General features: G+C 57.6%; 1 long non-coding RNA gene across 2 annotated transcripts; it reads right to left on the minus strand.

The window, feature by feature from the left end:
- Positions 1 to 3,998: 3,998 nt before the first annotated feature.
- On the minus strand, positions 3,999 to 12,492 carry LOC109547812 (uncharacterized). Of its 2 annotated transcripts, XR_012331671.1 has the most exons (4): positions 12,346 to 12,492; positions 10,418 to 11,072; positions 9,291 to 9,752; positions 3,999 to 9,108 (listed from the first exon to the last, which is right to left on the minus strand). It is a non-coding gene; the product is annotated as an uncharacterized lncRNA (long non-coding RNA). The 2 variants fall into 2 exon arrangements; XR_012331670.1 differs by lacking the exon at positions 12,346 to 12,492 and having other exon boundaries at positions 10,418 to 11,968.
- Between the last annotated feature and the right edge of the window lie 14,925 nt (positions 12,493 to 27,417).

Genomic DNA, 27,417 nt, shown 5'->3' on the forward strand with positions numbered 1-27,417 from the left:
CCGTCCGGCGGGAGCCTTGGCCGGCCAGTGACTGGCCCGGGGGAGACCCGGTCCCTCCCTAAGTGTCCCTGTCTGCCCGAGCGCAGGGGCCTGGTCTTGGCACGTGTAGCCAAGGCTGTGGGCTTTGGGGTGTGAAGGCTCAGGGCATCTGGGGAGAGGAAGGGCGATGACTGGGGGCAGCTGTCAGTCACGGGAGGCTGGGCGACGGAGGAGGTGTTTTGTCAGTAATTCTGCATTCCTGCATGTTGTAAACAGAATTCCCACTTGCCTTTTGTTTATGAGACTTTATTAATGATTTACCTTTCTGCTCAGTTATTTATTAGGTGTTAAGCCAGTGTTCCTACAACTGCACCCTGGTGCTGAGACTGGGCCTCCCCGTGTGTGTCTGTGCACACGTGCATATGTTTATTTGTATGTGTGTGTGTCCAAACATGGGTGCATGGTGTGTTCCCGTGTGTGTGGGCTCACGTGTGCGCCTTGCACGTGTGCATGTGTGTGCCTGTGTGCCTGTGCATGTGCTTGTTCTTGAACTTGAACTCCTGGGCCCAGGCGTCCGTTTGCTTGAGGGGTGATGGCCTGCAGAGGGAGATCCTGCAGCCATTTGATGCCCGAGAAGCCACGCCGTCATTTGCTCTGAGGGGGGTCCCCCAAGTTCTACCGTCTCCCCATTTAGAGCCTGGTCCCAGCCTGGAGGGCAGAGCGTGGCGGCCCCTCCCTCAGCCTCATGGTGGGCCGTGGGCACCACAGCCTCTGACTGGCAGGCCTGGACAGAGCCTGTTTAATCAGATAGTGTTTCCAGGAACCAGATAACAAACACACTTTCTGGAAGCAGCAAGAATAGCCCATCTCCCAGGAGAGGAAGGAAAACAAGAACCTGCTGGTGGCCACACCCGGGACGGCGGCCAGGGCCTGGGCTTGCCAGCTGGCACACGGAAGGCAGCTCTGCATGTGCAAAGGCCCTGCACACGGCAGCCTGCAGACTTGGGGCTGCTGTCTGGGCGCCGGAGGCGCAACCCCACAGCCAGGCCCAGAGCAGCAGGGATGGGGGCTCTGCCAGCCCATCCCCTGGGAGCAGAGGAAGGAAGAGCAGGGATCTGTGAGGACAGTTGGGAAGAGGGCTTCACGAGGCGCTGCTTCTGTGACCTGGGGCCTTCTGGGCGGGGCCGGGGCCGCTGAAGCACGGGGGCCTGGAGGCTCTGGTGGGGACGGAGCTCCCCCTGCCCAGAGGCCACGGCCTCTGCCTCAGGTACCTACCTGCTCCCCAGACCAGCTCATTAGAGGTACCTCCGTCTCCATCATCCCTCCAGGCCCTGATGCGGGCTGAGGGGCCTTGCCCTCAGAGGTGGGTCTGTGGCCTCCTCCCTGGACCCCGCCCTGCAGGGAGGAGGGCGGGTGGGCTCTCAGAGGAAGACGATGTCCTGCAGGCGGCAGGGGGTCCTGGCCTCAGCCCTGTAGGACCCACGTAGGACATTCTTCAGAAAACCACAGTTTTCCTTCTAAACCTCATTCCTGCTGGAGCAAGAGGAGGCCCGTGCCCACGCAACGCTGTCTGCTAATTGGAATTGGATCTTTTCGCATTTTGCATGTGAGCCACTGGTCTGACAGACCGCCCCCCATCCAGCTCCAGGCCATCTGCTGAGGCTGCAGCCCTCGGCAGGTTGAAGCAGCCAGGGGAGGGCGCCTGCCTGGGGACTCAGGTGGCACCGTCGGCTCCGCCCACCACACAGAGACGGGGAGGGGTGAGCGAGGGGCCGGGAGGACCTGCAAACCCGGAGGTGCTCTGCACACACTGAGCTCCCAGGGCCAGGTCTCTGAGAGGGTCTCCTGGCAGGGGAGGACGTGAGCGAGGGGCTGCCGTGCCTGGGGGCGGGTAATGGCCGGGCGTCGGCTGGCTCCCTCGCTCTCTGCTGAGTCCACACTCACGGGGAAGGAGGGGATTTCAGGCCCCTGGAGTCTGTCCAAGGCCACGGCTCCCAGCTGTGTGTGGGCTGCCCCAGCCCTGAGGTGTAGATTCCTCAGGGCTGGGGTGGGGACAGAAATCCAGATCCCAGCCACTCTTCCCGGGTGATTCTCACATGCATGTGGGTGTGAGGCCCCTTGGCTGGGACGCAGGGGAGCGAAGGCCCCCCACCCAGTGGTGCTCCCGGAGAGGCTGGACTGTGGGCTCCAGGGGTGTGGGGCGAGGCCAGGAGCCGCTGGGCTGTTGGAGGCGGAGGTTCACAGCCTCCAGTGCAGAGGGGCCGGCGGTGAGTTCCCTCCGTCGGCCCCTCTGAGACCTGGAGGGAGCTCAGGAGCTCGCTGCGGTGAGGGCATCGTCACGGGCTCAGCGCTGGCCCCTGCAGGAGAAATGCCTTTGATTCCTAGCCTGGGTTTGCAGCTTTGCCGGCAGCCGAGGACAAGGTGCTGCTGTAACCGTGCATCTCGCCTCCGGGCGGGAAGCTGGGGCATCCTCCCTGTGCACCTGCCTCCCCGCCAGGAATCCTCTGCTCAAGGGACGTGCCGTGAGCCCTGGGTGAGCAGTGTGGCCACAAACAGACAAAACCCCTGCGGGCCTGGTCCTGCGGCCGCTGGCTCAGCAGCTGTGTCTGGAGGGCGTGGAGAGATTCCCCAGGACACACCAGAGCCCCTCATTCCCTGCCCCGGGGCGGGGACACCAGGGAATTGCAGCAGTGGGTCTGCCGGCCTCTGCCAGCCTTGGGCACATCCCTCCCGGGGTGCCCCGAACCCACGGTCCCCCTGGAGCCTGCAGGGGAGGGGCTGAGGCCAGCCAAGCCCTAGGAGCTGGGGAGGGGGCAGGCCAAGGCAGCAGAAGCCCCGTCTCCGGGTGGGCAGCAGGACCCTGGCCTCTCCTGGCCGCTGGAAGCCCCCAGCATCCGGGCGCTGCCGGCGCATCAGAAGGAAGCACAGCTCCGGGTGCCGAGCTAGGCCCTGCTCCCCTGCAGCCCCCGCAGACGGGGCTACGTCTGCCTCCTGGCCCCCCGGGCGGTGCCCAGCCCTGACCACCCACGTGAGTCCTGGGCAGCGGGTAACGCTGTCTGGACTCCAAGCAGGACCTCTCTGCGGTGCCCCCCACCCCACGCTCCCATGCTCTTGGGGCAGCTCCCCCGCTCCCGGGCCCACGTTCTAGGGTCACCCCACTCTTCCCCTGCACACATCTCGTGGGCAGGACTTTGCCTGTGAATCTGGACGTTTCCAGAAAGGACAGTTGTGTGGCTCCTTAGCTGGCTTAGCATCAGTGCCTCTCACTCTGGTCTGTTCCGGACGATTCCAGAAGAGGCAGCTGCCCCGGACCCCCTCCCCTGGGGGTCTGCAGACAGGCCCCTTCCCCCGGGGGGCTACCCTGCCTTGTTGTTGGGCCGGCAGTGGGGCTGCCCAGCCGCAGAAGCTGAACCCAGCTCTCAGCCCCACGTGTGCCCGAGGGTCGGCTGGCCTGGCAGAGTCCGTGTCTGCCTGATGGGTCCGCCACCTGTGTCCCAACACCTTGAACGGAGGCCAGGCGCCTGGGTGGTTCCCACACGGCTGCTCTGAGGTCGACGGCCCTGCTTCCCCAAAGCCAGGGCTGTGAGCTCCAGAGACCGGGCCGGGCTAGCACCTGGCTCTCCCCTACTACAGCCCCCCGTGCGTGGCCAGCGCGTGAGAGGTGTCCCTCTGGGCAGTGGTGGCAGCTGTGGGAGACACCTGACCACCCTCCTGCACACCTTCCCCTGTCCCCCAGGCGGAGCTGCTCTGCACAGGCCAGTAGGCTGGTGGTGGTGCAGGGACTCGCTGACCCAGGGCTGGGCCTGATGTGGTCCTGAGGTCTGGGATGTGGGGCTGCCAGCCCCACTGCTGCCCCACCAAGTGCTGCCCAGCTTCCCTGCGGTGGGGGCTGTAGGGGCGGATGGGGTTCAGGAGGGGTGAGCTCACCCCAAAGGCGATGTCCCCCCTCGGCCTCAGTTTCCCTGATCTACCAGGGCTGGACCACACAGCCCTGAAGCCTCCCCAGCGCCCTCCCCCACCCCCACCCCAGCTACGATGTTCCCAAGGGCCTTGTGGTCTCCACGCCGTCACTGACACCACGGTGAGGGGCCTGGTGAGGTGACAGCCACCTCCTCTCCTCCTGCCGGGCAGGGACACCCCTGGAACCGGGCGAGTGGCTGGTGAGCCGTTTTGTACCGAGTCAGGTGCATCTCGGAGAAAGCGTTTGCTTTGCCCAAGATGGAATGAAGGAGCGACTAGAACGTGGCTGGGGGAGCAGCTGAGGGTGCCGGGGTGGGGGGTGGGGCCCGCATAGCGGGGGCCAGGGTCCGCGGGGGCCCCCCTCCCCTCCCTGCCCCGCAGAAACCTCAAATGGCTAAATGGTGCAAGAAACAGCACCTCAGGGGGTCCTTCGTGTTTATTATGATGAAAATCAGGTCCCTTGGCTCTCTTTGTCTCTTGCCGGTTAGGGTTCAAGGCTGTGTGTATTAGTCAGCTCAGGCAGCTTAAACAACTGAAATTATTTTCTCCCAATCCTGGAAGCTGGAGGTCTGAGGCCCAGGGGTCGCAGGGCTGTCCCTCCCGAGGCCTCTCTCCTGGGCGTGCAGACGGCCGTCTCCTCCCCGTGTCCCCAGGTGGTCGTCCCTCTGTGTGTGTCTGTGTCCTCATCTCCGCTTCTTCCAAGGACACCAGTCCCTATCGGAGTGGTTGCCACCCTAGTGACCTCACTTTAACCTAATTAGCTCTTTAAGGCCCTGTTTCCAAATACAGTCCCATTCTGAGGCCCTGGGGGTCAGGGCTTCAACATATGATTTTGGGGACACAGCTCAACCCATAATAGGGGCACTGGCAGCCTTGGGGTTGGGGGGCACTGGCTGCTCACCCACACATCTGGCCGCTGGCGTCTCTGGGCTCCAGGGGTGTTTGGGGGTCACAGAGGCTGAGCATCTGATCTGAGGAGGGGCTGGGCTGTGGTCAGGGGGAATCCTGACTGTGGGCCTGTCCTGGGCTGGGTCCACACGCCCCACCCCTGTCAGTGCCCGCAGCCCTCCCCTCTGTCAGGAGAGCCATGTCCACTGTCGGGCAGCTCAGTGAGCCCAGCCCAGGCAAGGGAGGGCAGGCTGAGCTCACCAGCCCAGGACGGAGCCCAGCGGAGGCTGGCCTGTCCCCGTGGTCCCCATGCTGTGGTGTCACCAGGCCCCCTCGGCCTGGGGCAGGGCCATGCATCCTGTCACCTCCGCCCGTCCATCCACCGCCAGCCCTGCCCTTCTGCAGCTGCACTTCATGCTGTTTGGGTGACTCCCCACCTCTGACTGTCCCTCCTGCTTCTGTCTCCAGGCTCCGTGTTCGCTGCTCTCCACTGGGAGAAAGGGTGCCGTCCAGCCTGGAGCCTAGAGGAGCCGAGAGGCATCACCCAGTTTCAAAGTCCTTCCGCTCAGGAGGGAGCCGTCATCAGGAGGCCGGGTCCTGCCTGACTCACCCTCTATGCTGTTACTCTAATGCAACTTTACCCAAGGTCAGTTTTAGGAGTTCTGGGTCGGTATCAGCTACTATATGAAAAACGGGGCTCTTTGGCCAAAATTGTTTGGGGGATGCAGAGTTAGGCAAGGTTGAAAATAGGCCCTACAGCAGGACTTATCAGTGCCTTTAACGGGCTAATACGAACCCTGACCCTCTGGGGATGGTGGGGGGGTGGGCAGCAGGATTCTCAAACTAATTGGTGTTTTAATTTTCATGGAAATTCTCACAGGGTCAGTGTCTTAGGAACATATTTTGAGAATGCTGCTTCAGAACAGCCAACAACAGAAAATATAGGGCAGAGATTTTTTAAAAAACGAAACCTTAACTCTTCCTCACTTTCTTCTTATTGTTTAACATCTGAGAAGGACCTTCTCAGTCCATCCTCCCACCTCACCTGGCTCTTTCCTGCAGACGTGGGGGCCTCTGGGCAGGGCCCCCTCCCGCCCAGGAAGAGACGACTCCCTGGCGCACAGGTCCCGGGTTAGTTACCTCCTCGCTTCGACTGGGTTCTCATCAGGCTGGTTTCTTTGTCCCTGAGGACGCCCTCGTTGTTCCCTTGACTTCAAGGACTCCAAATGCTCTTTTCTTTTAAATTGTTACAAGTACGGGGCTGTTGGATTTTAACCAGTCTCCTTACCTGTTGGAATGTGGGTGTGAGGACGCTGCAGCCTCCAGCCACTTTCTCCTGCGTGATCCAGGCGGGTGATGGGAACTCGTGCGCGTCCCCAGCTGCGCGGCAGAGACCCCGTCTCCTCGACCCTCACTGTGCGTGGCGTTCTGATTCTGTCTTCGCATCCTGGGGTTTCCCGACACCCACTGACAGACTAACCGTGGGGGACCCTGCGGGCTGGTGGACCGGGAGGGTCTCTGGGTTGCTGGCCAGTGTCAGCTTCAAGGCTCGGCCGTGCCGAGGCAGCTGACGAGAGGCGATGCTGACCTCAGCCCCGGGCGGAGCCCTCTGACAGGCGCCACTGTTCTTGCCCCCCCAGTGGGGGGCTTGTCTCCATTTGCAATGGAAGCTGGGGACAGTGAGAGGTAAAGGACGGGCAGAGAGGGCAGACCCGTTGCTCCGGTCCATGCTGACCTCGCTTTCAAGACGCCCCACCGTGCGGGGGGCGGGGTGAGGCCAGGACAGTGGTCGGCGGAGGGGGACCCCGGGACGAATGGCGACGCCCTGTCTCCTGGCCTGTGGCCCTTGTGCCCATCAGGAGCCTGGAGGTGGGGGGTCTGAGCCTGGCGCTGTGCTGGCTGGGAGGTGCTGTGAGGAGTTTTCTGGGTGACTGAAGAAACGTAACCAAGAAGAAGCAACAGTCCAGTGAGTTCAGTGTGTTCTGCAAAGCTGCAGCTAAATTGCATGTTAAGTTAATTTCCCACTGACTTGTTGGAGTTGCGGCAACGTTCTCTCTCTCTCTTTCATTCACGCTTACACTTTGCAGCTGGCAGCGGGCCCTGTGAACGGCAGGTACCTGCAGAGCTGCATGCTGGTTGCGTGTACTCCCCACATGTGACACCCAGAGAAGGTCGTCATAGAGGACTTTCATGAAGGAGGGAGGATTGGGTTGGGAGCGCAGCCCTGGGGGCCGGGTTCCAGTTCTGGGTTGGCCCAGGCCACGTGGGCTCCTCCTGAGTCTACCACACCCCTGCCGCTCAGCGGTCAGAAGCATCCTTCGCGTGGGAAGCGACCACCGGCGGGGGGAGGATGTGCGCGCTCCCTGAGACCCCCACCTCCGCCCGCCAGGTGCCACCCAGCCTCGAACCCCACCTCTCTCCTGGGTCCGCCACGGCCCCCTGACTCTCTGGACAGTTCTCCAGCTGGTGGTCCAGCTCTTTCAAACTGAGCTGCTCTGATCCCAGGACCACGCCACCCCCAGCCCCGGCCCCCTGTACTCTGTCTGGTCCTGGTGGGCAGGGTCCGGACCCCCTGCTGTGCTCGCCGCTCTGGGGGCAGCAGGGGGTCCCAGAGGTCTCAGCAGGGAGTGATTAGGGCCGTCACAGACACCCGCGATCCCTCCTTCCAGGGCTGCATTTCCTCTCTGCTCTGGGGTGTCCACCAGCCTGCTTTGGCCAGCGAGGGAAAGCGTGTCACCTCTGCGCAGAGGCATTCAGGCCCACCAGGGTCCTGCTCTGTGCGGCTCTGGCCCTAGAGAGACTCCGTAGCTGATCTGCACAGGCAGGGAGCGTGCGAGAGGGGAGCTGATGTGAGATCTGGGGCCTGCTGGTGACGCAACGTGGCCCGTCCCACTTCGACTCCAGGACACACGTAGGAGCTGGGAAGGTGGCCAGGCATGGCTCCCACCTTGGGGGACTGTGGCCCAGAGGCACCGGTGTTTTCAAAGCTGTACCGAAATGAAACCAGAGCTCCGTCACGGGCCTGAGGACCTTCGGATGTACACGACCTGGACTTTCCCTCCTTCCTCTTTCTCCAAAAGTTCTTGGCTAGAGGGTTGATTGTGTGAAATTTTTTCCAGGCAAGGGTAATTTCCAATTATTCTGTGATATTTGCAAACTCTGCAAGAGCAAGCAGATCTCTGCTGTGATGTTTTCCAAGAAATCTAATCTCCCCCAGCAGCCCTAACTGCTTTCTTCAATGCTGCAGGGGGAACAGGGGGCCCTCCGTCTGCCTGCTCATCCGGCACCAGTCCTGTGGGCAGTGGGGTAAGAGGGCGGCCGAGGGCAGCGTGGCCGCAGCAGTCGTGGTCCCTGGCTCTGGGGACGTGTACCCATCCGTCTCCGAGTTCTTTGTGGAAAGGCAGAGCCCAGAGCTCAGATACGGCGTCGGCATGTCCACCCGGACGGTCACGTCAAGGTGGCTTGTGGCCGACCTGCTGGACCGCCCGTTTTGGCCCGGCCCCGACCTCCGTGCCCCCTCCAGGTGTCCCCGCGTGGGCTCTGTGGGCACGTGGTCCTCCTCCAGGCTGACGCTCACGCCCCAGGGCCCACCCGCTCCACCTCGGCAGGTGCTGCCCCTCACGAGATGACCGGCCTCCACATTTGTGGTCCTCCGAACATAAGACGGTACTTGGGCCCCACTGGCGCACAGCATCTGCAGTCGACCCGATGGCGAGTTTACAGTTTACGCCCGGAAACGCTCAGTGGGCGTCAGCTCCACATTCATGCCAGTGAAGGGCTCATCCTGGAGATCTTCCCCCAATAAAGAGACTTCCTGTTTAAAAAAAAATCTTAGAAAATTAGGCACCGAGGGGCTTCCCTGGTGGCGCAGTGGTTGAGAGTCCGCCTGCCGATGCAGGGGACACGGGTTCATGCCCCGGTCCGGGAAGATCCCACATGCCGCGGAGCGGCTGGGCCTGTGAGCCATGGCCGCTGAGCCTGCGCGTCCGGAGCCTGTGCTCCGCAATGGGAGAGGCCACAACAGCGAGAGGCCTGCGTACCGCAAAGAAAAAAAAAAAGAAAAGAAAAGAAAATTAGGCATTGAGAGACAGCCTTCAAGGTAGTATGAAAATCCACCATGAACCATTAGCCCACATCCCATCTGGCGATAAAACAGCCGTGGTGAGCCCATCAAGGTCAGACACGAGACCAGGAGTTCCAGCAGCGCAGCGAGCGAGCGGCAACACACAGGTCGCCACTGCAGGCAGACCATTGCTTCCTTCAGATGCCCAAGAGAATTACCTGGAAAACATAACATACGAAAGATCAGTGAGATGTCTCATCACAGAAGTTTTAAGCATCTGTCTTTCCTGTAGAACAGAAGTAATCCATTTAGAAAATAGAAAAGCCTGTGCATCAGGCTAAAAAATGCCCCCCCCCAGAGATATATGCACGCTCTCATTTCTGGAATCTGAGAATATTACCTTATATGGCAAAACGTGATTGAATTAAGGCTTTTAAAAGAAAGGGGCTCTCCTGGATTATCTGGGCAGTCCCTAAATGCCATCACAAGCGTCCTTATGTGAGAGAGGCAGGGATCTGGTGACACACGGAGGAGAAGGCCGTGGGACGTCGGGATGGAGAGAGATTCGGAGACGATGCTCTTGAAGGTTGGAGGGATGCGGCCACAAGCCCTGGAGTGCTGGCAGGCGCCAGGAGCTGAAGGAGGCAGGAAGGAGCCTCCCCTGGAGCCTTGCAAGATGGTGTGGCCCCTCCCACAGCCCGACTTTGGGCTTCTGGCCTCAAAACTGTGAGAGAACCAATTTCTGTTGTTTTAAGGCAGCAAGTTTGTTGCCGCGACCGCAGGGACGTCCTGTGCTCACACCTCCTGAGCCTCTGTCCTGAGGTTTCTCCTGCCGGAAAGGCTTCTTAGTGAGGGCTCGTGCCTAGGACAGACGAAGATTTTGACTTCATTGGTTGTACTTACCTGTACTCACATCACGGAACAGCAGGCCAGGAACGGGAGCCCCCCTGCCCGGAGCAACCCCCATGCCCTTCCCAGGGCTCCCCTGTCTCCCTGGTCTACAGGGACACTTCCAGGCTCCCCTGAGCACTCTGTTGGGTGATGGGACGTTCCACCTGCACCCCATTCTTGGGAGCTCTGCTCAGGCCATCCCAGGAGGAGTAAAGGGAGGAAGGTCAGGGAGGGGGACTCAGAGCCGGCCCCCCTTCTGCCGAGGAGGCTCAGGGCTTCATCTCCTGACTTCCAGGGACTGAGAACAAGCAGGGTGACCACGTTGCACCAGAAAGGCCCAAGGAGCCGCCACTGTTGTCGCCACGTGCTGGGGCTGTGTCCCCTCCCTCCCTGTCCCTCTGGGTCTCAGTTCAGCAGGTGTGTGTGAGGGGCCTGGTTTCCAAGGTGGGCTGTCTTTGCAGGCTGAAGGGGAGTGTCCTGGTGACACTCCCTTCAAAGCTGCCGGGTGTCTTTGTTCAGGGCCGTTCGGAAGCTCCTGGCACGGCTGCCCCCTACCCCTCCCTCTGCGCCCCCCTGCAGCCCCTCCAGCCAGAGGGGCCCTGTATCTGCCCAGGTGAACTGAGAGCTTGTGCTCACCTCTGCTTTGCAAGGACCAAAACCTGGACAGAACTCGGGTGTGTTCGGCAGGTGAGTGGATAAGCAGGTGGTGGCACGTCCACGCAGTGGGACCGTTCGCAGGATGGGAAGGGACACGCTGGTCTTCACACAACACAGACAGACGAACCTTAAGTGCGTTCTTCCACGTGGGAGAAGCCGGAGCCCAGAGGCCTCTTCCCGTCAGACCCCGTTTCCGTGACATCCCGTGGAGCGGTGGGGGCTCACCTCTGCTGGTTGGTCCTGTGACAGCCCAACCCCGAGTGAGCTGGAACCTGGAGCTGCAGACATTCCTGTGACCAGAGACCCCGTGACCACAGCTCGGAGCCCGAGTTCAACCCGTGGGTGCCGTCCCCTTGTCCTGGGCTCGCGCATGAGCGGCCAGCCCTGCGGGCTCTGCACCTGGTCTCACCGTCCAGCCCCAGGCTCTTCTTTCTAGAAGCCATCTTTCGGAGTCAGCCTCTTAAGGAGGGGAAGCTGGCACAAGCTCCGGGGCTTGGGGACCTCGTGATGCCTGATTCGGTAGCTCTGCCGGGCGGCTGGCACCGGAGATGGCGGCGGGAAGCCCAGAGCGAGTGGGTCAGGGCCGGGACACTGGGAGCCGGGCGTGCCTCTAAGGTCATCCTGTCCACGTGGCCTGGCAGAGGGGACAAGACTTGCTGGATGCAGCTGGCACGTGGCCGAGCCGGGCCCGGAACCCAGGTCTCCTGAGCTCCCACCCCCGCCCCACAGCTTCTGCAGAGGGGGAGGCCCCAGATCCAGCTGGCAGCAGAGGGGGGCTCCTAGAGGTGGGGGCCTAGAGGGCTGGCCTCCTGCAGACGCCTCGGAAGCCAGCAGCGGCCCGTGCAGGAGCTGGCAGTCCTGGCCGGCGCTGAGCTGGGGGTTCAGGACCCACGGCCGCTGCTCTGTACCCCAGACCTTGGTCTCTGGCTTCGAGCCTGACAGGCAGATCAGCGAGTCCTAGTGGGTCTCAGCAAGCCCTGCACGGAAGGTGCTGCACTTGGGGACCTGGGAGATGTTGGAACGAGAGCAGGAGTTGTGTCTGTCCGTCCCGATGTCTGTGTGCCCAGGCAGGGTTACGGACAGACCCCAGCCTGCCCGAGCGCCTCCCGCAGGAGGAGAGTAAGGGTCACAGAACCCAAACCCTCTTGATTCTCCCCAGCCACACGCCTTCTGGATGGGTGGGTGCACCAGGGGGCCGTGCGGCCCTAGTATTTACGAGTCATAAAGATGATTTTTAAATGCGGGAATCTGCAGTGTCTTCTTGACCAGTTTCCTGTGAGCAGCAGCTGGGAGCCTGGATGCAAGGCAGTTCAAGGCCGCCTCTGCCCCGTGGCGGGAGCCTGGCTGGGCTCCCTCCTCCCGCCTCTGTCCCTCCTCAACCCCTGATGCCAGGCCCTGGGACGGAGCTCAGGCTGCCCGGGCATAGGCACGGTAGACGAGGGCCAGGGCACACCAGCCACCTCCCCGGCCCCGAGGGTTGGCTCCTAGAATCTGCCACAGAAACACGCTCCTCTCACCACACAGTAAACCACAGCACCCTTCGAATTAGAAATCAACGGCAGATGCAACCAGATTAGGCCTCGGAGTGACAGGCAGGGGAGGGGCTGGGGGCCGGCCAAAGCCAGAAGGAACTGCCGCTGCTGCAGCAAGGTGCCAGGGCGCTCTGGGCACGAGAGCATCCACGTCAGGACAGGGCCAGGCTGCTCCTTAGACCCGCGGCGGGAGAGCAGCTCTGTGGGCCCTCGCGCCCCTGCGTGTGTACTCCCCCGAAGGCGGGCACAGCGCCACCCAGGCCCAGGAGCACAGTGCAAATGGACTAGCGTGCTGCCCCCTTTAACCATAGTGACCATCTTTTAGAAGAATCATCTCTTACAGAATTAAAAAAAATTGAGATGTAATTCACATACCTTGCAATTCATCCTTTAAATGTGTCATTCAGCGCCATTTAGTACGTGCACACTGTTGTATGCAGGACACTGTCACCTCTCCCTAGTTCCAGAACTTTTCCACGACCCCAAACACAAACCGCTGTGCCCACTAGCGATCCCTCCCCTCTCCCCTCTCCTGCCAGCCTCACCGCCACCGCTCAGCTATTTGTCTCTGTGGGTTTCCCTGGTCTGGACGTTTCCTACACGTGGAGTCACACAGTGTGGGAACTTCTGAGTCTGGTTTCCTCCCCTGAGCATAAGTGTCAAAGCTCCTGCAAGTTGTAGCATGTTGGGGCGTTCCTTCTCGTGGCTGAGTAATATTCCATTGTCTGGATGGACCACATTGTATTTACCCCTTCATCGTTGATGGACGTTTGGGTTGTTTCCACCTTCTGACTATTATGAATACTATTGCAATGAACATTCCTGTCCAAGGTTTTGTGTGGTTGTATGTTTCCATTCTCTCAGGTATGTACCTAGAAGTGGAATTTTTGGGTCATATGGAAACTCTGTGTTTAGCTGTTTGAGGTTACAAATGGAAAAATACATTTGTATTGTCTTTTATATTTACCTTTCCCGATGTTCCTTACTTTTTCATTTCAGTTCAAGTTACCGTCTAGTGCCCTTTCTTCTCCACCCAAAGCCCTCTCTTTAGTGTTTCTTGGAGGGCAGGCTTACTAGGGATGGATTCTCTCAGATTTTATTTACTGTTGTTCATTTTGTTAAAAACATATCTATATTTATAAATGTTTAGTATTTATATCACTTTATTTTGTTATTTATTTTGTTTATGTGTCTTAATTTCTCTTGCGTCTTGCAGGGCAGTTTTACTGTCCATAGAATTCTCGGTTGATCATCTTTACCTTTCAGCCCTTTGAATATGGTCTCCATGGCTTCTGATGAGAAATCAGCTTTCCATCTTACCCAGGATCCCTCGTATGTGCCACATTGCTTCTCTATTGCTCCTTTTAAGATCTCTCTTTGACTTCCCAGGCAGTCCAGTGGGTAAGACTCTGTGCTTCTACTGCAGGGAGCATGGGTTCGATTCCTGGTCGGAGAACTAAGATCCTGCGTGCCACGGGATGGCCAAAAAAAGAAAAAAAAAATCTCTCTTTGTCTGACTTTTACAGTTTAATTATGATGTGTCCAGGTGTGGATTTCTTTAAGTTTATCCTGGTTAGAGTTCGTTGGGCTTCTACAATGTGTAAGTTAATGTTTTTCATCAAATTTGAGAAGTTTTAGGCCATTATTTTTCCAAATATTCTCTCTGTTCTTTTCTCTCCTCTATTTCTGGGACCCTATTATGTGCATTTTGGGGTGCCTAGTAGTGTCCTACAGGTCTCTGTGTCTCTGTTCACTTTTCTCTCTTTTTCCCTCTGTTGTTCTGTTCCTCAGACTAGGTAGGTTGACCTATCTTCAGGTTTTCTGATTCTTTCTTCTGCTGCTCAAATCTGCTAGTGAGCCCCCAGGGAATTTGTTTCAATTACCGTATTTTCAACTCCAGCATTCCTATTTGGTTCTTTTTATGTCTCTTTGTTGATATTCCTTATTTGGTGAGGAATAGGGGGAGTGTTATTGTACGTTGTATACATTGTTCTCATGCTTCCTTTTAGTTTTTTTAACTTGGCTTCCTTCAGTTCTTTGAACATATTTAAAACAGCTGATTTGAAGTCTTTGGTAAATTTAGTGTCTGGGCTGCTCCAGGGACACGTTCCATTGACTGCTTTTTCCCCTGTGTATGGGACATACTTTCCTGTTTCTTTGCATGTCTCTATTTTTTTGAAAAACTGGACATTTGGGACTTCCCTGGTGGTGCAGTGGTTGAGAATCTGCCTGCCAATGCAGGGTACATGGGTTGGAACCCTGGTCCAGGAAGATCCCACATGCCACGGAACAACTAAGCCCATGCGTCACAACTACTGAGCCTGTGCTCTAGAGCCCTTGAGCCACAGCTACCGAGCCCAAGTGCCACAACTAATGAAGCCCGTGTTCTAGAGCTGGCGAGCCGGCTACGACTACTGAAGCCCACATGCCTAGAGCCCATGCTCCACAACGAGAGAAGCCGCCACAGTGAGAAGCCCGCGCATTGCAGCCAAGAGGAGCTCCTGCTCGCCGCAACTAGAGAAAGCCTGTGTGTAGCGATGAAGACCCAATGCAGCCAAAAATAAATAAATAAAATGAAAAACTGGACATTTAAAATAACATAATGGGGTAACTCTGAAAATCAGAGTCTTTCCCCTCCCCAAGGTTTGTTGTTGGAATTTGTAGTTTGGTGGTTGTTACTAGTGATTTTCTGAGTTAATTGTATAGAGTCTGTACCCTTTGTCTTGTGGAGCTACTCAAGTGTCTTCTCAGCTACCTTGGTGATCAGCTAAGGACTGGACAGAGACCCCCTTAAGCCCCTGAGCCACTGCATCTCAGTCTTTGCCGAGGGGCTCTGAGCGTGTGCTGGGCGCCTCCAACCCTCAGCCCGGCAGTTGGCAACTCTGCTTCAGCCTTCCCTTCCTCCCTGAAGGTTGGCCAGAGGTGAGAGTGCAGGGCCTCCTCAGCTCCTTACCGAGCAGGAGCACAGCCCTGGGCGTGTGCGTGGCCTTCCAGGCTCCTAGGAATATGCGGGAGTTGCCCAGATCTCCCCACGGACATCACGTTCCCCAGCGTCTCCTTTTAAGCTTGTCTGTCTTTTTTTTTTTGGCCCCAGCTGTTATGCACTGCTCTGGGCAGCTGCAATGTTGAATGATTGCCTTTGATTGTGTTTTTTTTCTTTTCTGGCCGTGCTGCAGGGCTTTTGGGATCTCAGTTCCCTGACCGGGGATTGAACCCGGGCCACGGCACTGAAAGCCCAGAATCCTCACCACTTGCTTCTGCTTTTTTTTTAACAAAGCAAATGCCCTCGGGGAAATGGCTGTTCCTGTTCGGTGAGCTCCAGGTCAAGTTAGATGAAGACAGCCTTGCAAGCGTGGGCTCCAGGTGGTGACGCTTCTCTGGGGATAGGACATCAGGGGGCGCCACCTCCATTCTGCCCCCTCTGTCAGCTGCCAGCCTGCTGGTTTTCAAGGCTACTGGGGAGATGCGGAGGGGAGGGTAGATGGGAGTAGGGCAAGTTAAAATGCCACAGAGCTCACTGTTCTTACCAAGATTCAGCTGTTTTTCTTGAATAAACATTCCTCACTGCAAGTCTTTGGTGGATTTCCAGAGGTCTGAGAAAGTTGATTCTGATCATTTTTGCCAATGTTCCCGTCGCTTTTATGGCTCAGAGGTTTCTGGATGTCCTCATTCTGCCATTTTACCAATGCCATTACTCTGAATTTTAAAAACAGCCTTATAAAGTTGACATATATTAACCTACACAGCCGTAAAGCCCGATTGACAAGTTTTGGCCTACGTGTGCACCTGTGAACCATCACCACAGTCCAGCCACCCACCTCCCCCAGACTCCTCACGCCCTCTGGGGTCCCTCCCCGCTCTGCGCTGCCTTTGTCTCCAGGCAACCGCTGACCTGCTTCCTGTCACTGTAGATCAGTTTGTATTTCCTACAGTCTTACGTAAGTGGAATCATTCTGTCACTCAGCATCAGTATTTGGAGACTCATCTATGTTGCTCTGTGAACCAGACTTTCATTCCTACTTAAAGCTGAACAGAATCCCATTGCTTGGAAACGTTACAGTTTGCATATCCCTTCCCTTGTTGATGGACGTGTGGGTTGCTTCTTGTTTTGGGCTATTACAAATAAAACTGCTATGGACACTTATGTACAAGTCTTTGTGGGGACGTATGCTTCTCATTACTCTTGGGGAGTAAAATGGCTGGATCGCTTGGGAGGAATATGTTTAACTTTTTAAGAAGCTGTGCAACTGTTTTCAAAAGCAGTTTTACATTCCCGCCAGCAGCGTGCGCATGGACCTGTATTACATTCCTGCCAGCAGCGTGCGGATGGATCCGTAACCTCATCAGCGCTTGACGCTGCTGGGCCTTTTATTTGTAGCCCTTCTAGTAGGTGGATTGTGGCATCTTATTGCAGTTTTAATTTCCCTGATGGCTAATGATATTGAGCATTTTTGGGTATTAACTTACTCTTTGTATATGTTCTTTGATCATCATTTGTTCAAATCCTTTGCCCAGTTTTTAAAAAGGGTTATTAGTTTTCTTATTAATGAGTACTCTGGATTCAAGCTTTATCAGACCTATAGTTTGCAAACATTTTGTCTCATTTTGTGGCTGGTCTTTTCATTCTCTTAATAGTAACTTTTGAAGAGCAGAAATTTAAAATTCTGATGAAATCTAGTTTATCAGTTTGTTCTTTTATGGACCATGCATTTGGCGTTGGAGCTAAGAAACCTTTGCCCGAGCCAGTCACAAAGCTTTTCTCCTGCGTGATCTCCTAGAAGTTTTATAGTCTTAGGTTTCACATTTAGATCTATGATCCATTTTGAGTTAATTTCTGTATATGGTGCAGGGCATAGATAAACATTCATGTTCTATCCACATGGCAGCCAATTGTTCCTAGACCATTTGTTAAAAAGATTCTCCTTTCTCGACTGAACTGCCTTTGCATTTTTTGTCAAAAATCACTCGTTCACGTGTGTGCGGATCTATGTCTGGGCTTTATATAAGCATCTTATCTTGGCTGCTGTCTTTATAAAGTCTTGAAGTCAGGTGGTAGAAGTCCTCCAACTTCATGCTTCTCTTTCAAAATCATTCTGGCTCTTATAGGTTCTTTGCATTTCCTTATGGATTTTAGAGTACGTTTGTCAAATTCTAATGAAAAAGAAAAGAGTCTTCTGGGCTGTGGGTTAGGAGTCTGTTGAATCTATAGATCCATTTGGGGGTTGATAGCTTAGGAACCTCAGGTCTTCCAACTATGACGCAGAGTGACTTCCCATTTCTTTAGGTCTTCTGCAGTTTTTTCTCAGCAACGTCTTGTTGTTTTATGTGTACGTGTCTTTCACATCTTTCATCAGATTTATCCTTAAGTATTTTATATTCACTTGACTATAAATGGGGTTGTTCTTTTCGTTTCAGTTGTTGATTGCCCATTGCTCACTCTAGAAATACATGTTGACCTTGATCCTGTGACCTGGTGGACTCCCTCAGCTCCAGTCACTTTTTTGCAGATTCCATTAGGTTTTCTGCATAGATGAGCTCGTCATCTGCCAAAAAAAGACAGTTTCACTTCTTCCTTTCCAGGCATGACCTCAGCCTTCCGTTTCTTTTTTCTTGCCCTGGCTGGGACGGAGTGTGAGAGCAGACCTCCCCCCCGGTCCTGATCGGGTGGGGGAAGGCATCCAATCTCACCCGTAAGTATGATGTCAGCTGTAGATTTTTTTTGTAAATGCTGTTTATCAAGTAGAGGAAGTTCCCGGCTATTTCTGGTTTGCTGAGAGTTTTTATCAGAATGGATGTTGGATTTTGTCAAGTGTTTTTTCTGTGTCTACGGAGATAATCGTAATTTGTTTTTCTTTCAGTTTGTTGGTTTGGTGAATTGAATTGATTAAATTTTGAATGTTAAATCAACCCTGAATTCTTGGGCTGAACTGGGATGTATTACATTTTTTATATATTGTTGGATTCAATTGAGTAGACTTGTTTAGAATTTTTCATCTATGTGTGTGAGAGATATTTTCTGCATTTTTTTCTGGTAACTTCTTGTCTGATTTTTGTGTCAGGTAACTGCTGGCTTCATAGAATGACTTGGGAATAATTCTTTTCAATTTTTTGAAAGGGTTTGTGCAGAATTGCTATGAATTCTGCCTTAACTGTTGGAGAGAATCCTCCGGGCCACCGTCTAGGCCCGGACTTTTCTTTGTGGGAAGGTTTCTAAGCACAAATTCGCTTTGCAAATCTGTGCTCTGCCGTGTACTCACGGGACTCTGCATCTCCCTGGGCTCTCTGGATGCAGCTCTCTCCTCTCTGGTACCTGGCTGCAAACTGTCACTGCCTTGGTCTCCCTGAATTCTTAAGATCCTCCATTCAGGATGCCCACCAGGCTCTGCTGGGTCACCCCTGCACTGTGGCCTGGAAGCTCTGTGCAGGCAGCTGGCCAGGGTTCCCATCGGGCTCACCCCCTCTGTTCCCATCTCTCTGGCTTCGCGGCTCTTTGTGGCCTGATGTCCAGTGCCTTGAAAATCCTGGTGTCATATGTTTTGCCTGTGTTTTGGTGGTTTCAGGTAGGAAAGTAATCCAATCCCTCTGATTCCGTCTTGGCTGGAAGTGGAAGTTTTCCATCTTTTTTCCTTTTATTGGAAAGTAATACTTTCGACCAACTGTAGAGCACAGGGAACTCTGTAATGACCTACATGGAAAAGAAACTTAAAAAGCGTGGATATATGTATATGTATAACTGAATCACTTTGCTGTACAGCAGAAAGGAACACAACATTGTAAATCAACTATTCTCCAATAAAAATTTAAAAAGAAGACAGTAAGGAACTTCCCTGTTGGCACAGTGGTTGGGAATCCGCCTGCCAGTGCAAGGGACACGGGTTCGAGCCCTGGCCCGGGAAGCTCCCACATGCCATGGAGCAACTGAGCCCGTGCGCCACAACTACTGAGCCTGAGCTCTAGAGCCCGCGAGCCACAACTACTGAGCCCGTGCGCCACAACTACTGAGGCTGTGCTCTGGGGCCTGCGAGCCACAACTACTGAAGCCTGTGCGCCTACAGCCCGTGCTCTGCAACAAGAGAAGCCGCCACAATGAGAAGCCCGCGCACCGCAACGAAGAGTAGCCCCCGCTCGCCGCAACTAGAGAAAGCCCGTGTGCAGCAACGAAGACCCAACGCAGCCAAAAATAAATAAATAAATTTATATATTAAAAAAAAGAAAGTAATATGTTTATTGTAGGAAATCTAGAAAATGCAGAGATGTAGGAAGAAAAAAGTAGGAATCACAGCTGATATCACTGGCAGCTAACACGTTTGACTTAATGGTACAGTGTGTCCTAGTCTGCTGTGCCCACCCCAGCAGAGGGGTGCCCCACCTCCAGCCTCTTGGCACTGCCAGGCCAGTGCTGGACTCAGAGAAGCCAGGTATGTCCGGGGCTGTAAGGCCGAGGTGCAACCCACTGCTGCCTACTGCCCCTCCAGCTCCGGAGTCCCAGCAACTGTCAAAGACCTTGGCCCTGCCCAGGCCCTGGTGCTTGGCACCCGGGAAGCAGCCCCAGCGGTGTGGGAAACCCCGCAGAAAGGCTGGGATGGCTCCCCCACCGGGTCTGCAGAATCTGCGGAGCAGTGTCTTGAATCTCAGATGAGTAGGCGTTAGGCCCCTTCCCTTGTGTGTAGAAGGGTCTTGGTGTGGCATTTCCTTAGAGCGGATCCCAAAAATGGAGTTTCTGGGTCAAGGTGTGTGAGCAGAGCGGGCTCTGACATCCGGCCGAAGCTCTCTGCAGGGTGGTGGTCCCGTTCACCGAGAGACTATTTAAACCGAGACAACAGTGCAGGCACAGGCACCTGGAGGCCACGCAGTTTTCTGGCCGTCCGAAGCCTGTCAGGCCCGAAGATGGCACTCCGGGTGTTGTCTGGTCCCCTGCGGGCTGGTGGGCACCGTTTCCTGTCGCGGGGGCCGCCATCCTCGGGAACACCCTCCGGGTCAGGGTGAAGCTGGAAACCCTCCCTCCTCCCTTGGGCCCCGCCCCCCCCGGCCAGCCCCCCTCTGTGCCCACAGCTGTCGGGGAGGACCTGGTGGGGGGTGCCAGGGATTCCAGGGGAGGGTCCCGTGGTATAGCTGGGATCACGAGGGTGGGCGTTTCACGGGCTCTCCCAGGAAGGACACTTTGTCCCAGCCCCAGCCCTGACACGGACATTGATGCCGCACTTACCTGGAGCCCAGGGCCCCCCAACACCATCCCCCCCCGCCCCGGGCTCAGGCATGGGCTGGATGGGCTGAAGTTGGCCGGGGGCGTGACTCAGCAGGAAGCAGCCTCCCCGATGGACCACGTGGACGGGAGAGGCCTGGGGCCCGGGGGGCATAGGGCCCCAAGCTCTGGAAGGTCAGTTTGTCCTGACGCCATCTTCGTGGAGGGGGTGCTTTCAGCGGCTTCATCCTGTCCAGAAAAACCTTAATCAATATTCAGTCTAAGGAAGAAGTGGAGAATTGTATTTGAGAGAAACTGAGGACTGCAGCTGCGAAACAGTCTTTCAGTAGCTCTGAGATCTGTTCCGAGGAGATGGGGGTGGTCAGCATATGTGTGATTTGGGGGAAGGGGTACGTGCAACCCAGCACGCATGTGGGTAGAAGGCTGCCGCTGGTCACCAGGAACAGACATCTCGGTTAATGGTTTGGGTGCTTTTCTAAGTACGGGAAGAGGCAAGAATCCAGCATCATAAAAATTGTCTCCTGAAGATATCATCTGAGGGCCGGTTCTGCCAGTTTTCCCAGAGCCCAGAGGGCCTCATTCCTGATCTCCACCCCGAATTCCTTGGAGGTCAGCGACTGCAGTGGCTGAGGGCTTGATTCTTGTAGAACCGGAGGTGGGCAGCGTTCTTTATTTTATAATTCCCTCCCTTTCGGTCTTAATTTCAACCCAAGTGTGGGAGGCATTTCATGACCAATTTATCCCACGGTGCTAGGAATGCTCGTTCCCAGGTCAGGCGAGGACTTCCTTGATCGGCCCGTCAAGGCGCTGTTACTGGACTGGGCCCTGTTAACGGTGGCCCAGCGCCTCTGGGTCTCTGGTCCTACTGGTCTGTTACGGTCCAGGAAACGTTTCCCTGTTGCTGCTTCTTCCCATGCCTAGAGCTACCCTATCACAATCACTGATCTTATAGGACTATATGTTTGGTCAATTGTTTCAGGTCCCTTAGTCACCGTAATTTTTATCTGAGGCTCGGTCACACATTTGGTAATGCCAGAAACGAAAATCTTGTAAAATAGAATACAAGTAATACAGCCAGTAACATTAATAAGATCATAGGTATTTAAGCTAAGAACTTCCATGAAGTGCGGCCCATATCTCCCCAGGTCGTCGGAGCAGTCTATTCTAATCGCTGTCTTTAAGGGAAATGATATATCGGCATTTTATGTAAAGTTCACCAAAGACGTCTGTACGTACAAGGCGAGTGGCGGGTCATTGTGACCCCTCACAGGAACGCTGTCTCCTAAGGAGTTACACGGCTGGTGTCAGAAGGCGAAAACTCAACCTTCGTGGTTGAGCAGGTGTTTCAGCTTGGGGAGGTCTGCTTGGCACAGATGCACAACTGGAGGCCAAACGACAGAAAAATCTTGATGTTAAAATTTTTCTCGTCTTGTCTTAAAATGGGAATTGAAAATTTTCAGTCGGCAGGTGGGGGAGCAGTGGCTGTGCTCCGGTGGCCGAGGGGAAGCAGAGTCCACCCAACGCCCCACATTGTCCTCTGAGGACGGGCCCCCCCGCACCCCACCGCCCCCGGTCCCCTGAGCCCCCTCACCGCGGAGGGTGGAGAGATGGCGGCCGGAGCTACAGGAGCGGAGCCCTGGCCGGTGAGGAACCACTGGGGTCCGGGGGGGAAGATGTCCCCGTGGGAGCAGTGGGACCACTAAAGGCCAGGCTGAGGGGCTGCGTGTGCAAGGGGGAGGGGGAGGGGGAGGCGGAGGGGAGGGGCAGGAAACGGGCCGTTGGGTCCCTGGGCCCCTGGGGAGGTTTGGGTCGGACTCTGGATGTGACCAGAGGCCCCCGGAAGGTTCTAGCTGGGGTGGGCAGATCCAGCGCGATAATTTAACTGCTCTTGTGCCCCCTCTATGGGAAGGAAGAGGGAGGCTGGGAGCCGCCACCTGCGAAGCCGTGGGAGCAGATCGCAACCCCCTGCGAGGGGTCCCCAGCCCCGGGGTCGTGTCCCCCTGCAGCATAGCGATGCTGCGCTCGTCTGGGTGCTCAAAGCTACAAGCCTCCACCCTTTTCCTCTTTGCCGGCCGGCCAGAGACAGCCTGTCTTCCAGACTGAGCAAAGCCCCAGCCTCCTCGAGGCCGGCAGGCCGGATGTTCAGGGGATCGCCCACCCGCAGATGTGGCCTCATTCACCCAACAGCCCTCCTCAGCCCCAGCCCGTTCCCAGCCCCGCGGCTCCGTGGGGAGGCCCCTCCCTCCACGAATCTCTCCGTCCAGAGAGAAGCAGAACGAGCAGGTAGCACGTGCTCTCTGTCAAATTAACTAATTCTGTCCATTTGCTGGATGGATGCCTGAGCAGAGGGTCCAAACCTTAAACGCAAGCAGTGGGCCTGCTTCAAAGTGAATTATTCATTAGAAACAGACAAGCATCCCGTGAGATCCATGCTTGGGCTCCTGTTTTTAGTTTTCTAAAAGGATCGCTTAATGCTGGCGGGGGTACAGCAGGGAGACTGGGCGGTGGTCTTGGGGAGCGGCTTTGAGTGGGAGCCCACGGCCGGCTAGCTTTCGGGGTGACGTGCCCCTTGAGTTGTGGGCCCCGGGTGGAGGGGGTGCGTGTGTTTCTGCTGACACAACCAGACCTCTCACCGTTGGGGGCGTCAGGGTCGGGGTGGTGGGTCCTGCTGACACAGCTCAGCAGCGGGTGGGGGACAGGGGCAGGGCGTCACTGGGGACCTGACCTCAGCTCAAGTGGGACCGATGGCCCGGCTGGGGGGGGGGGGGCGCCTGAACGAGGCCCTGGGCCCATGGCTGGGGAGGAGGGCCTTTGTGCGGACCCCTGGGCTGGTTGGAGACACCCCCCTTCCTCTTGGAGGGCGACCTGTTAGTGGGCACACGGCGCAGCCCACAGGTTACCGCCGAGGGCGGACCCGGGCTTCTCACCAGGAAGGAAGCCCGTTCCCACAGCCCCTGCTAGGGCCGGGGCAGGGGCTGGGACACCTTCTGACGTGCTATTAATAGCTTTTCCTTTTATTACAAAATTAATGTGTGTTCCTTTGAGAAACTTGAGAAAAGGCAGATTGGCAAAAGAAGGGCAGTAAAACTTGCTGGCATCCCACCCACTCTGATAAGATCCACGTTGGTATTTACTTCCTCGTGTGGCCTTTCGGATATGTGAGGGACCCCACTATTTACGTCTCCTGGCAGCCTGTTTCTCCACGTCACGCTGTGTCTGTCTGGGAGACTACGAGCCTCCCCACGTACAGGCTGTTCCACGTCCCGCCAAGTGTGTGGACCTGAGCTGGTTTAACCCAGCCCCGTGGTCAGACGCTCGGTTATTTCCGGATTTTCTCTCTGTGAATAACACAGCGGTGAACACCTGTAGCCGGCTTTATGCCTTGTATCCGCCTAACACCCAGCGGGAAGCCCCGTTCTCGGACCACGTGGTCTGGGTGGAGCTGCCCGCTCTTCCGGCTCCAGACGTGGGTGAGGCAGGCTTGACCCATCGCCCTGGCCAGAGACTGGGTCGGGGATGTCGCGTGGCCTGGGCTGAGCCAGCAGAACCCCTGGGGAGAGGGCCCCCTCTGCTCCTGGAGCTTGCTAGCCATGGGGGTCATCTCTGGGCCACTCTGGAGGGAGAGCCCCTGCAGAGAGAAACAGGTGTGGGAGGGACAGTGGCCCGGAGACCCATCTGGGCTCCTGGCTCAGCTGGGCCCAAATCATGGTCCCCTTACCTGTGTCCGTTGCATCAGCCGTGGGTGTATCTGCTTGTCTGAGCGCGAGACACACCAGAGGACAGACCTGGGTCTGCGACCAGAGCATCTGGACGGATGCAGAAGTGGTAGCAGGCCTGGGTGTTGCACGTGGCAGTGCCGGGGGCGGGGGGTCGGGCGGGCGCAGGTTGGGGCGGGTGGAGGGCTCGTCGGGAGGCGGGAGCGCCGTGTGCCCCTCGAGGTGGGAGAGCAGAGGCTCTTCCCCAGACAGAGGCGGGGGGCGGTGGTGGCGGGAGCCCTGGCCCAGAACGGTGCTGCTGTGAGGCCCGCTCCTGGCGCCACTGCCTTCCGCTCCTCGGGTTGCTGTCTTGAGCGTCCTCTGGTGGCAGCCTGGGGAGTGGGGTGTGGACCCCTCCTCCCAGCATGTGACCCCCTCCCTTCCGGGCCACTGGCGTGGGCAGGGCTTCAGGGTGGGTGCTGGAGGTAGACACCCCAGGCCAGGTCTCGGTCAAACGCTGTTTCCTCCTTTTGTTGCTGCACCCTCATCCCACGCCCCATAAGTGAGTGAAAGCAATGAACCCACAGAAATCCTAGGTTCTGCAGACAAGGTCATGGTTGCTCCAACCTGGGCGGCCTTGGGCCTCCCTGCCCTATGTGGGTACCTGCTCCCTCCCATCTCCCCCAGCTCCTCTGTCCCGCCCGGCGTGTGCCCACCGGGGAAAGGCAGGGGAAATGTTGGGGGACCCAGATCGACTGGACACGGCCCCTCCTCCACCATCGGGCTGGGCTGTCCAGGCTGTGGCCTGGGGCCTGCTTCTGCCCCCTTCTCAGCACTGCCTGGTCCGCTGTTTTCGTGGCCCAGCTGTTCACACGGGGCCTGAGTTGCTCCGTCCTGACCACCTGCGGGGGCGCAGGTCAGCGGGGACTGCATGTGGTGGCCTGTGCATGGCTGGGTGGGAACCTTCCTTTGCGTGATGGGACGGGGCCGCCCTCCGCAGTCAGCGCACCTGTGATCCAGGTGAAACCTCGAAGGATGTTCCCTACAGCCCACGTGTGAGCCGCGAGAATGACCTGGATTAGGGACAGGGATCCAGCCAGGGGAAGGCAGAGGGGCCCAGGGAGAGGTGGAGGGAATGCGACCGAGGGAATGTGGCGCTGTGGCAAGCTGCGATGGTCCCAGAGCCTCAGGCCAGGCGTGGGGAGAGATGGGGAGATGGTACAAAGACAGTGTGGGAAAGTTAACACGGACAGCTCTTCCCGTGGTGGGGAGGAAGTGCACAGAAAAGAAGGGAAACAGCCGGGGTGCTGGGCTGAGGGCCCCTCGCACGGCCCCGTATCAGGCTGACTGCCGGGGGGACAGGCAGGGGCCGAGGGCCACCGGGGTGACGGTGACGGCCTGGGAGGGCCGTGGCTGCAGCCTGGCTGGGCCGGCCGGCCGACTGGGCTTTCTGTTAGCGTCGCTCGACCTTCACCCCTGGCGCAGGTGTGGCTCAGCAAGAAAAAGATGAAACAAAAGGAAAAGCTGAGGTGGTCGAGCTCACGCTCAGCCCAAACCCGCCGAGGGTCCCCGGGTCCAGACGAGCCCCCGGGCCTGTCCTTCTGCCACTGCTCAGCCCAGCGCCCTTCAGAAACCCTTTATTGCCAGATAAGCTCCAGTGACAGGATGCGGGGGGCAGAGGGACGTGGAGTTGCTCCGGCCCTGCCGGCCCCACGTCCTCCCTGGAAGCCGGATCTGGTTGTGGAAAGTTCAAGCCCCCCAGCCCGTCCCCTCCCGTCCCCTGCCGGCCCCTCCTGTCCCCTGGCGCCGGGTCCCCGTGTGGGTACCGCTGGAGCCAAAGTCAGCAGCCGGCCCGGAAGGGAGAGCAGCCTTATCTGCCGCACTGTTTCCCTCGAGGCCGGCCGCACCCCGCTGGCTGCACACTCTCGCCCCCGCCTGCCGTCCAACATTCCCAGACATTCTTCGGGGCCCTGGGCCCCTGGCATCCTGGCGGGCGGCGCTGGGAAGTGACCTGGCTCCGGCTCCCACACGCCGGCTCTGTCGCGGCTGGGGCTCTGGAGAGGCCGTGGTCACCGCGCTGTTTCTGTGGGCAGGACACCCAGGGGCTTGGTTCCCACGCCGCCCCCCGGGCCGCCCGTTCCAGCCACTGTGCCGTGGACAGACGGGCTGCGGTGGTAACCCGTTCCCACAAGGCCCCCACCCCACAGAGGAAGACCGAGGCTTCCGGGCGCCGGCGTGGAGTAGCGGCCACTGGCCGCCTGTGCCCTGAGGTGCCCGTACGACCAGTGGTCTGAGGTCCCAGGACGACGTCGGAACAAACAGGCCACGCACGTGCTCTGGCCGAGAACACTTAGCAAACCAGAGTCTTAGCCCCAGCGGTGAGCAGTTCGGCCACTCCCCTGGGCGGGCCTGTGTCCTGCTCTACCGGACGAGCCCAGGGCATCAGCGGCAGGCGCTCCCTGTGGGGCCTCCAGGCAGGGACCCCAGCTTCCAGCCTCACGTCTACACAGCCGGCGGTGACCACCGGGCCAGCCAGGCGATGGACACTGGGCCTGCGATGCCTGCGTGGGGCTGTGGAGCTGGCGGGGCACGGAGGGTCTTGGTAGTCCGCCGTCAGGTCTGGGGCCGGGCCCCCTGTGGGAGGGACATGGCGGCGTAGTTTGTGAGGCCACCGAGGGTTTTCAGTGGGTCCTGCACTGGGTGTAGCCTTTCCTGAAGCCTGCCGGTTGCTGGGGGAGGGACACCCATGGCTTAAGATGCCCCTGTCCCCACCAGTCCCTGTCTTCAGAGCAGGTCGTTCCTGCGGACCCATCTGTGGGTCACTGACCGAAAACCTAGGGAGTCCAGGCCCGGTACTGGGGCAGCCTGCTTTCGCCCTGGGCCTCGGCTCCGGGCAGGACGGGGAGCACACGGGGAGATGCGGACAGTGGCCCCGGCAGAGGGCGGGGTCCCGGGAGAGAAGGGAGCCCCGGCCTCCCCACAGGGGAGCACAGACCTGACCCTCTGGTTGCCTGTTGCCGCCGTAATGAGCAAACCATGCTGGGCATCCAGACGGTGTGGGCGGCTCCAGGGCAGAGCCACGTCCTGCCTTTTCCTGCTCCGAGAGGCTGAGCGTTCCCTGACGTGCGGCCCCTCCTCCATCTCCAGGCCGCCTGGGGGCCAGTCCTCTTCGCCCCCCACTCTGTGCCTCTCTCCTTGCTGCCTCCTCCATGTCAAGGACCCCGGCGGTTGCATTGGGTGCCCCCCTCAGCCAGGAGAATCCGCCCTCCAAGTTCAGCGGATGGCAACCCTCGCCACGTAGGCTGACAGGGTCATTGGCTCCAGGGTTTCGGACGTGGTGTCCCTGGAACCACTATTCTGCTGACCACCGTCACTGGGGCTCTGGAGCTGCACCGGGATGGAGGGGTCCGCCTTGGGACCTGGCAAAGGACTCTGGCTGTCAGGAGAGGCTGGGACCTCGCCTGTGGGCTCCTGGGTGGTGGGTAAGGGGAGCGGCTTAACAAGAGTCCTCAGGGCTGCACCTGTTCCTCCGGGGGGTCCTCACCTGGG

The sequence above is a fragment of the Tursiops truncatus genome, chromosome 4, assembly GCF_011762595.2.
Source record: "Tursiops truncatus isolate mTurTru1 chromosome 4, mTurTru1.mat.Y, whole genome shotgun sequence".
Classification (NCBI taxonomy): domain Eukaryota; kingdom Metazoa; phylum Chordata; class Mammalia; order Artiodactyla; family Delphinidae; genus Tursiops; species Tursiops truncatus.